This window comes from Rhinatrema bivittatum, chromosome 1 (assembly GCF_901001135.1).
Source record: "Rhinatrema bivittatum chromosome 1, aRhiBiv1.1, whole genome shotgun sequence".
Classification (NCBI taxonomy): Eukaryota; Metazoa; Chordata; class Amphibia; order Gymnophiona; family Rhinatrematidae; genus Rhinatrema; species Rhinatrema bivittatum.
Window position 1 is genome coordinate 261,639,029 of NC_042615.1, and position 11,505 is coordinate 261,650,533.

Consider the following 11,505-nt stretch of genomic DNA (forward strand, 5'->3'; position numbering starts at 1 on the left):
TGTTTTGGCATGACTTGGGAAAATCAGGCTACCTTTGGGACCATATTTCCCCTCTTTTGGAGCCTTGGGGTGTTCTTGCCACTGTGGATGGTGCTTTTTCCTCCTCTCACAATGCCATGGAGTGTTGATGCTATTGTGCTTGCTGCCTTGTCTTTTGCCCCTCTTTTTGTATCATTGGGTGTTCATGCCATTGTTGATGGTGCCCTTTGTCCCACTTATGGTGCTTTCAGGTGTTGATGCCATTGTTGGTGCTCTTTGCCCCCTTTTGCAGACTCGGCATGTTCTTGCCACTGTTGGTGCTTCTTTGCCGCATTTTTTATATCTGAGAGTGCTCTTCCCTCTGTTGATGTCGGCTGCCTGCAAGTTTAACTACATGGATAGAAACTTGGAATTTTAGAGCCCAAAAAAGGATGCATTGCTTTACTCATTGACTTAAATGGAAGACAAATGACCCAATGACATGAATATATGAATAATTGTTTACCCTGAACCAAAAAAAAACAAATCAAGTCGACAAACCAAATGAATAAACCAAACTGAAAATGTTTTCTGTACACATCCCTATGTGTAACTTCTGCCCATGCAATAATCTATAACCTGACTGGCAACTAGGAAATACATTGAACACCCAAGTACTCACAGTTTGGGGGCTAAATGAAAACACAAATGTTCTAATGCATATAAGGCAGGGATGGCGAACTCCAGTCCTGGAGGACCAGGTTTTCAGGATATCCACAATGAATATGCATGAGAAAGATCTGCATGCACTGCCTCCATTGGATGCAAATCTTTCTCATGCTTGCTCATTGTGGATATCCTGAAAACCTGGCCTGTTTGCAGCCCTCAAGGACTGGAGTTCGCCATCCCTGATGTAAGGTATACCCCCATCCCAACACAAAATGGGAGAAAATAATTTATAAATCAGGCCCCCTGTGTGACTCTGGAGCTACATTTCTAGTGGTAGAAAACATATCTAAAGAAGGAATCTGATTTTGAATGCTCATGAACATCTTCATTTGTTAGCCCTTTAAAAGGTCTCAAACCATTAAAACTCTAGGGCCAGAAAAAAACCCCAAAACAAAAATCAGCTAGTTGTGTATGGTTTGCTTGACAGTCAAAACTATGTACATAGTTACCAAACAGAGTGCTCAGAGATGTGCTTACCAATGAATTTTTTCTCACATCTGCCTTCTGTATACTTCCTAGCTGTGGGAGGGAGTCACATAAATAACTCCACTTCTTGACTGTATGATTTGAAATGGGCATGTGTAGTATGCCCACACAACTAATGGTTCTCTCAGGGTAGGGAGGAGAGGCTGGATCAGAAAATAAAAGTAACATGATGTATTACTATTGCAAGTAATGCAAAATCAGTGCATGCACATTCACATAATACATTTGGATTCTTAAACTCTATAGGAAACAGAAGCACATGGCATTATAGTAAAAGTATTTGTTAGCATTGAAAATTAAGAAAACTCACTCTTTATAAATTATAATAGAAAATCACTAATCCTACCCTAAATTAGAAAAATTGGAGTTTCAAAATTCCCTTCTAAATTCTGGCCTGCATGTTTGCATAATTCTCGGTTTAATCTCGTGTGATGGTTGACTCCTATAGATGAACTTCTCTGCAATCCAGACTAGTGATGAAGCAGTTGCTGTTGACTGGGAGATCAGCAATGCACATGGATCTGATCTTCACCAAATTAAAAGAAAATTCCATATATATTCTGAATAAACTCATAGCAAATCTTCTGAAAATTCCCTCCAACTTCGACTAATACTAATAGTGTGCACTGTTTACCCCACTTGAAATAAAACAAAAATCAGGAAATATCTAAAAATCACTTTCCTTTCCCTCAGTTCTGCTAGATTCCCTCAGTTCTGCTAGATAAGTACTTTTCTTCAGAAAACTTCCCACTACCAGAAACTGCTTTTTCTTTGTTACAAGCAAAGCAACCAGCCAGAAGCTGTAATTAAAGCCTCACCACTTGACTATAACCCTCCAGCTCTAAGAACATAAGAACATAAGAAAATGCCATACAGGGTCAGACCAAGGGTCCATCAAGCCCAGCATCCTGCTTCCAACAGTGGCCAATCCAGGCCACAAGAACCTGGCAAGTACCCAAAAACTAAGTCTATTCCATGTTACCATTGCTAATGGCAGTGGCTATTCTCTAGGTGAACTTAATAGCAGGTAATGGACTTCTCCTCCAAGAACTTATCCAATCCTTTTTTAAACACAGCTATACTAACTGCACTAACCACATCCTCTGGCAACAAATTCCAGAGTTTAATTGTGCGTTGAGTAAAAAAGAACTTTCTCCGATTAGTTTTAAATGTGCCCCATGCTAACTTCATGAATACCTCTCTCTCTCGCTAAAACAAAGGCACCCTCACATTTTATTCAATTCATTGTATCTCATTGGCTTCAGGCAGGTATTGCCCACCCAAGCTCTGATGTAAAAGATATACCATACATCAGTTCAAATATAACCATTTCCTAGCTTGTAGCAGATGGACTCAGGACCAATGGGTATAGTGTGCTCCTGATAGCAGTTGGAGATGGAGTCAGATTTCAGTCTGACATTAGCACTTCATATACCCGTGCAGGAAGCTCTGCTCTTCAGTATTTCTCCGTCTCCATAGCAGTTTGGGACTCTACACACGCTTGTACAGCGTTAGAAAATCCAAACCAAAGAAAATTCCAAAACAAAGAAGAAATAATCTTACCTCTACAGACGAGCCCCGTTCTCCTGCGGTGATATCTAAGGGTCCCTCCCCCAGTTGAGAATTCCTGAGGTGATTTCTGAGAACCCTCAGAGGTAAGCCTCGGTCCGGAGGCCGGTTCCCGGCGTGGACTTAGCCCCAGGAACGGGAGTGGCTGAGAGGCAGTGGGTGCAATACCGAGCGCGGTGGTGAAGGTAACTTTCCCTCTCCTTCCCGCAGTCGGAGACCGCCCGGCACGAGACCGGGAAACATCGTAAGGTAAGGTAAAAAAAGGTAAGGCAGAAACCCCTTCTTAAAGCCTTTGGTCTCCGAGGCTCGGATAGCTGAACAGATCGCCAGATGGCTTCTATCCCATCGGGTTGATCAGCCCCGTCCGGGCTAGACCCCGATCCGGCATGAGGTTCCTCCCATGTGGAGACCCTCCAGGGGGCCATTTCCCCTCTTTGATCGCCGTACTGTTCGCTTAACTGAGCTGTGTGCACAGCGGCGACCCCTGCGCATCACCTATCCCCAGCTCGGCCCCTCCTCAGATGGGGCCCTCGGGGAACGCCGCTGGGTTCAATATGGACCCAGGAACCTTTTCCTGGGTGGAATTCTTTAAAGGCCTACAAACCTTCATCCAGGCGCAATCAGCACCACCGGGGACACAGCCACAGCCTCCACCAGAGGACCCAAACCTACCAGGCCCCTCTGGGCCTCCCAGGGATGTCCCCGCCCCCCCCCAGACAAAAGTCTCACCTTAGGGGACACGGACACCTCGGAGGAAGATCAAGACTCCCTGGAGGAGGGGGAAATCCCTCCAGGAACGGAACCATACCGAACCATGATGTGTTTCTTCTCCAAAGATGAGCTACCAGACCTCGTGTCTCTGAGCCTGAAGGAGCTGGCCATCACAGGCACTAGCATCACAGCGGAGCCAAAGATGAATCCTCTTCTGGTCGGGCTCCGTCAGACCTCACGCCATTTCCCTTTGCTACAAGCCGTACAACAATTGATCTACCTGGAATGGAATGCTCTGGAGGCCTGTTTCAAAGGAGGATGGGCCCTAGAAGCCCTATACCCACTGGATCCCTCAGCCAAAGAAATCCTGGTGTTTCCCAAAGTAGACGCCATGGTCTGCGCTGTCATAAAGCACACTACCATTCCAGTCGAAGGAGGAGCGGCACTCAAGGATGCCCAAGACAGACGTCAGGAATCCATCCTTAAATAGTCATTTGATGTGGCAGCTATGTCACTGCAGATTGCTGCCTGCTGTGCCATGGTGACATGTGCCTGCTTGTCACTTGCCAGGAATGCCTCCACGCCCATCAAAACATTAGAACCAGCGATATCCTTCCTCATGGATGCGACTTCCGACCTGGTGCGCACCTCAGCCAGGGGCATCTCATCCATAGTGGCAGCCAGAAGGCAACTCTGGCTCCGAAGCTGGTCAGCCGACGCGACTTCCAAGACGAAACTCACGAGAATGCCCTTTAAAGGAGCCCTCCTGTTCGGAAGTGAACTGGAGAAGTTAGCCGACAAATGGGGTGAATCCCCAGTACCTTGACTACCGAAGGACAAGAACAAAAGAAGCCATCGCCCCTCTCCCCAAACACCCAAGGGCAGAGGATCACAATGTTTTAGACTGTACAAAAACACATACCAAGCCCCTCGCCCCGCAGGCAGGGGCCAGTCCTTTCAGAACAGATACAACAAGAGGGGAGCCGGCTCAGGTCCAGGCCCCAGCCACACCCCACAATGAGAATCAACAGACCCATCCACAAGAAGAAGCCATAGGGGGCAGGCTTGCCCTATTCTACCAAAGATGGGTTGAGATAACGTCGGACAAGTGGGTCCTAACCATCATTCGAGAGGGATACTATCTGGACTTCCACAGCATCCCTTCAGACAAATTTGTGAAATCGCCTTGCCACTCACCCTCCAAGAGGGCGGCAGTGGAAACCACACTGACAAAATTGCTCGCCCTAAAAGCAATAACATCGGTGCCCACACACCAACAAAATACTGGACACTATTCCATCTATTTTATCGTCCCCAAGAAAGAGGGAAAGTTCTGGCCCATCCTGGACCTCAAGTCTGTCAACCACTACCTGAGGGTACCACACTTCCGCTTGGAAATGCTACGCTCAGTCATAAGGGCAGTACAGCCGGGAGAATTTCTGACCTCCCTGGACATGTCAGAAGCCTATCTGCACATCCCAGTCCATCATGATCACCAGCGCATACTAAGCTTTGCGATCATGGATCACCACTACCAGTTCCTGGCGCTACCCTTCGGACTATCTATGGCCCCTCAGACGTTCACCAAAATCATGGTTGTAGTGGCAGTGATACTGAGGAAAGAAGGAATCCTCGTACACCCGTACCTGGACGATTGGCTGATCAGAGCAAAATCTCCAGAGGAAAGTCATCAGGCGACTACCAGTCAAGAATCTACTACAGAAGCTCGGGTGGGTCGTCAACACAACCAAGAGCTGCCTGCAGCCCTTCCAATCACTAGAGTACTTGGGAGTCCGGTTCAACACCCAACAAGACAGGGTCGTCCTTCCCCTTACAAGGAGAAGGAAATTGATGGACCAGTTAAGAAAACTGTTGAACGGCGCTCGCCCCATGGTATGGGACTACCTCTAAGTCCTCGGCCTCATGACATCGACCCTAGACATCATTCCATGGGCAAAAACCCACATGCGACCACTACAACGTTCCTTACTGTCACGATGGAACCCGATTTCCCATGACTACACCATTTGCCTCCAGTTACCGGCGGATGTATGGATCCAGCTCCTATGGTGGCTACAAGAAGACCAGCTGAGCAAGGGAGTAAGGCTATCCCCACAACCTGGGTCTTGCTCACCACGGATGCGAGCCTACAAGGATGGGGAGTCCACTGCCAGGAACTGACGGCCCAGGGGCAATGGGACAAGGAAGAGTCGGGATGGAACATCAACTGACTGGAAGCCCAAGTTAATGTTATAATACTTTGTTCCCTGTAAACCGATATGATATGATCTTTTTTCATGAATGGCGGTATATAAAAGTAATAAATAAATAAATAAATAAATAAATAAATAGTCAGACTAGCCTGCCTTCGATTCAGTCACAGATTCCGGGGAGAATCAGTCAGAGTCATGACGGACAATGCCACAACAGTGGCCTACATCAACCACCAGGGAGGAACCAGAAGCCAACAGGTGTCCCTGGAAATAGAACCCCTAATGGTGTTGGCGGAAGCAAACCTGCAAGGGATTTCGGCCGCCCACATCGAGGGAAAAGACAACGTTACTGCAGATTACCTCAGCAGAGAAAGTCTAGACCCAGGGGAATGGATGCTGTCGACCACAACCTTCCAGTTGATAATAAACTGCTGGGGAACTCCAGCCATGGATCTTCTCGCAACCCAGTCCAATGCCCAAGTTCCAAACTTCTTCAGCTGCAGACGAGACCCACAATCCCAGGGGATCGACGCCCTCATCCAGACTTGGCCACAGGAAGACCTGCTCTACGCCTTTCCTCCATGGCCACTATTGGGCGGGATCATCCACAAGACAGAACACCACCGGGGGCTAGTATTTCTAGTGGCCCTGGATTGGTCATGAAGGCCGTGGTACGCAGACATGTGAAGACTTCTGGAGGGGCATCCCCTGTCTCTACCTCCACACAGGGATCTACTCCAGCAAGGACCGATCCTCCATGAAGACCCAACTCGATTCTCTCTTACAGTCTGGCCTTTGAGAGGACGCGCCTGAAGAAGAGTGGATACTCGGGGGCAGTAATTGACACTTTGCTTCAAGCTCGCAAGTTCTCCACGTCTCTAACCTATATACGAATATGGAGAATATTTGAAGCCTGGTGTGAAGACTGCGACATACTTCCGTGTACAGTCAGAATCCCCACAATCCTGGAATTTCTACAGGATGGCTTGCAGAAGGGGTTGTCTCTCAACTCCATCAAAGTTCAAGTTGTCGTGTTGGCTTGCTTCAGAGCCAAAGGGGACGGCATCAGTCTATCCTCACATTCAGATATCTCCCGCTTCCTGAGAGGTGTCAAGCAAATCCGACCACCACTAAAGTGACCAGTACCTCTAAGGAACCTCAATCTAGTACTAGACTTCCTAGCGGGAGCTTCCTTCAGACCTACCCACGGGCTATCTCTACGGCTTCTAACCTTGAAATTGTGTTCCTAGTGGCAATATGTTCAGCCCATTGCATCTCCAAACTTCAAGCACTATCCTGTCGGGAACCATTCCTCAGATTCATACCGGGATCCATACAGCTACGTACTGTCCCTTCCTTCCTTCCAAAGGTAGTTTCTCATTTCCATCTACACCAAACCATCTCGCTGTCATCTCCAGACGAGCATAAGGACTCGGAAGACTCTCACCTTCTTTGCCATCTTAACATCGGCAGACTCCTAGTCCGATACCTGGAAAGGTCGGAATCCGTACGAAAGACGGACCACCTATTCATCCTTCACAGTGGGAAGAAACAAGGGGAAACGGCCTCGCGAGCAACTATAGCCCGCTGGATCAAAGAAGTAATCAAGGCGGCCTACGTAGAGGCAGGGAAGCCACCACCTTTACAAGTCAAGGCCCATTCCATTAGAGCCCAGGCAGTATCCTGGGCAGAAACCAAGATGTTGTCACCTGCCGGGATCTATCGGGCAGCGACGTGGTCCTCCATTCACACCTTCTCTAGGTTCTACCGCCTGGATGTTCAAGCCCGGGAGGACACAGCATTCACAAGGGCAGTACTAAGTGGACCACGGGCAGCCTCCCACCCAGTTTGGGAGTAGCTTTTGTACATCCCATTGGTCCTGAGTCTATCTGCTACACACTAAGAAATGGAGAAATTACTTACCTGATAATTTTGTTTTCCTTAGTGTAGACAGATGGACTCAGTATCCCACCCACGGCTGCCTCAAAATACGGAAACCTCGGGTCACAATCCCCGAGAGCAAGTCAAGCACGGGTAAGCTGTGCTTTATCCCTAGTTAAGACATCCATAGTTACTGGGTGTCGGCATTTCTCGGTTGAGTGCACTGGCGGTCTCCAGCTAAAATTCACGTCAACCAGTTCAAGTTAATCAAGTTAACCAAGTTATTCAAACACACATATATCCACAATTCCTTTTCGAGGAGAATACTGAAGAGCAGAGCTTCCTGCACGGGTATATGTAGTGCTGATGTCAGATTGAAATCTGACTCTGTCTCCAACTGCTATCGGGAGCACACTATACCCATTAGGGATGTGAATCGTTTTTTGACAATTTAAAATATCGTCTGATATATTTTAAATCGTCAAAAATCATTAGAGGCGATATTTAATAGGAATTCCCCCGATTTATCGTCAAAAATCGTAAATCGGGGGAAGGGGGAGGGCGGGAAAACCGGCACACTAAAACATCGCTAAAACCCACCCCGACCCTTTAAAATAAATCCCCCACCCTCCCGAACCCCCCAAAATGTCTTAAATTACCTGGGGTCCACTGGGGAGGGTCCCATTGTGATCTTCCACTCTCGGGCCACGGGTGCGTTGATAGAAATGGCGCCGGCTCTACCTTTGCCCTGTCATATGACAGGGCAAAGGTAGCGCCGGTGCCATTTTGCTTCCTGTCCCCCGACATCATGAGCGTAGAAGATTGCTCCCGGACCCCCGCTGGACCCCCAGGGACTTTTGGCCAGCTTGGGGGGGCCTCCTGACCCCCCCAAGACTTGCCAAAAGTCCATCGGGGGTCTGGGAATGACCTCCTGCACTCGAATCGTGTTGCCGTACGGCCGGCGCCATTTTGCAAAATGGCGCGGCCATATTGCAAAATGGCGCCGGCCGTATGACAACACGATTCGAGCGTAGGAGGTCGTTCCCGGACCCCCGCTGGACCCCCAGGGACTTTTGCAAAATGGCGCCGGCCGTACGGCAACACGATTCGAGTGCAGGAAGTCATTCCCGGACCCCCACTGGACTTTTGGCAAGTCTTGTGGGGGTCAGGAGGCCCCCCCAAGCTGGCCAAAAGTCCCTGGGGATCCAGCGGGGGTCCGGGAGCGATCTCCTATGCTCGTGACGTCGGGGGATAGGAACCAAAATGGCACCGGCGCCGGCGCCATTTTCTATCAACGCACCCGTAGCCCGAGAGTGGAAGATCACAACGGGACCCCCCCACTGGACCCCAGGTAATTTAAGACATTTGGGGGGAGTTCGGGAGGGTGGGGGATTTATTTTAAAGGGTCGGGGTGGGTTTTAGGGATGTTTTAGTGTGCCGGTTTTCCCGCCCTCCCCGATTTACGATTTACACGATATTTACAAATACAAAACCGCAACGATTCGATTCCCTCCCCCCCCCCCCAGCTGAAATCGATCGTTATGACGATCGATCACACGATACACATCTCTAATACCCATTGGTCCTGAGTCCATCTGTCTACACTAAGGAAAATTAAATTATCAGGTAAGTAATTTCTCCAATACTCCATAAACTCACAAAGAGCTGTTACTTAATACTTATAATAAATTCTAGTATCTTCCCCTGTACAATAATTTCCACTTGGGGTACGTGTAGTGTAACAAATAATACAGCAATGGCTTCTAGCCAAAGGCGTCCCTGCTGACTTCAAAAGATGATAATAACCAACACAAGAAAATGTTGACATTCAAACGGAACATTTGGCATTTGCATTCCTCTGTACCTGACATAAGAAAGATTTCAAGGAATTGTTTCAGGTTACCATTTGTCCTTGCTGCAAACAAAAGGAAATAATTTAACTTAATAATACTTTTAAGTCACTGAATTATATTTCCAAAGTGTAATAGTTTTGTCAGCTGTCCCTGCCAGCATGAGATCTTGCTCAGGCAGTATCTTCACTGCCCATACTGTTGCTGTGTAACTCTGTGGACCGGAACAGAACTCGTCATAAAGTAGTACTGGGGAGAGCTAAAACTTCTCCCAGACCCCATGTACTGTAAAAGAAACCTCATATTAACATAACAGCACACCTACCTGTAGAATCATCATGCACTTATTCTTCCAGACGTTGGCAGTAGTACCCAATAATCTACTCAGGAGTGTGGCAAAATTCCCAGAAAAGAGCTGCAAACTGCAACACAATAACTTCTCTTAACACATTAAAAAACTCAAGATTCTGAACATCAGAGTGTGATGTCTCCAGTCTCTTTACCTCTCTGCTCTCTTTCTGGGATCACTCTGTGGTCGGCAGAAGTCCAAAGAAAATCCAGTCTCTACTTCCACAGAATTCCATTGCAGAATGTGTATTCAAATCGAGGTCTGTGCAAACTCCACCCCACTTGTCCACAGTGATATATCCTTTCTCTTGAGCAAACATAAGACAGCATGAGAAAACCATAAAGGGGAAAATTTTTATTTATTTTTTATTTATTTATTTAAAAACTTTTCTATATCGTCGCTAAGTTATATACCATCGCAACGGTTTACAAATAGGCACATAGACTAAGGTAAGTAAATGTAGGATATCGTACATTCTAACAGGTGCCAATAAAGTTCGGTTACAATTTCATAAATAAAATCATTATTTGAGTAATGTTGGTCATGTCCAGGTGTATTATTGAGTTACTATCGCTTTGAAATATTACTTCTTAAATGTAGGATTGAGTAAATTCAAAACTTTGAACTTCAGGTAGTCGAGGCTTCAGAGTCACAACTGTGGTACCTCTCCCAGGTCATTCACAATAAAGTAACACCATCCTTTCAAGTAAGCACAGCAAAAACAAAAAACATCATATCTGGGCATGCCAGAGGATTATGTGGTTTGCAGATATTGCCTCAGTTCTCAGGCTATCCTGGAATTATATGAAGAAATCTGAGAGGATTTGGATCTGGTCATGAAAAGGTCCCACGCTGTGCCCGGCCTCTAGGGATGTGCAGAGGAACCGCATACGTTACATTCGGTATTCGTATTTGGGGGGGGGGGGGGCAGATACGTTGCATTCGCAAGGAGGGGGGCCCAATCCATTCATGCGGTCCATTCTTATTTGTTTCCCAGCTAAAATTTAATTTACTACAACCCTCCTGACCCCCCCAAGACTTACCAAAACTCCCTGGTGGTCCAGCGGGGGTAAGGGCAAAGGCTATCAGCGCCATTTTGAATACTGGCAGCCGACGGCCCGAGTGCAGGAGATTGCTCCCGGACCCTCGCTGGTCCACCAGGGACTTTTGGTAAGTCTTGTGGGGGTCAGGAGGGTCCCTCAAGACTTGCTAAAAGTCCCTAGTGGTCCAGCAGGGGTCCGGGAGCGATCTCCTGCACTCAGGCCGTCGGATGCCAGTAATCAAAATGGTGTCGATAGCCTTTACCCTTACTATGTCACAGGGGCTATCGGCGTCATTTTGAATACCGGCAGCCGAAGGTGTGAGTGCAGTAGATGGCTCCCGGACCCCCGCTGGACCACCAGGGAGTTTTGTTAAGTCTTGGGGGGATCAGGAGGGTGGGGGTTTTGTTTAAATTCGCTCCTTTATTGGCCGAATAATTCGGTGAAGATTCGTTGTATTCGTGGGAATCGCGATACGTTTCGCTTCCCCACGAATACAACAAATATGGCCCTATATGTTGCGGATTGCCAATACTTTGCAAACGATTGCTCACCCCTACCGGCCTCACCAAACTGTTGGCCACCCTGCATTTCATGGCAACCAGCTCCTTTCAAATGACAGTAGGGGTCGTAGGGGGAATGTCCCAAACCACTTTTTCCCGCTGACTGGACCGGGTCATAATAGCTGTCTGTGACTGCTCACCACTAACTAACGTGGG

At 47.7% G+C, this 11,505-nt stretch overlaps 1 long non-coding RNA gene across 1 annotated transcript; it reads right to left on the reverse strand.

Moving 5' to 3' along the window:
- Positions 1–23: 23 nt before the first annotated feature.
- LOC115080453 lies at positions 24–10,048 on the reverse strand. The gene is made up of 4 exons (XR_003853564.1): positions 9,901–10,048; positions 9,723–9,819; positions 1,165–1,316; positions 24–369 (listed from the first exon to the last, which is right to left on the reverse strand). It is a non-coding gene; the product is annotated as an uncharacterized LOC115080453 (long non-coding RNA).
- Positions 10,049–11,505: the final 1,457 nt, after the last annotated feature.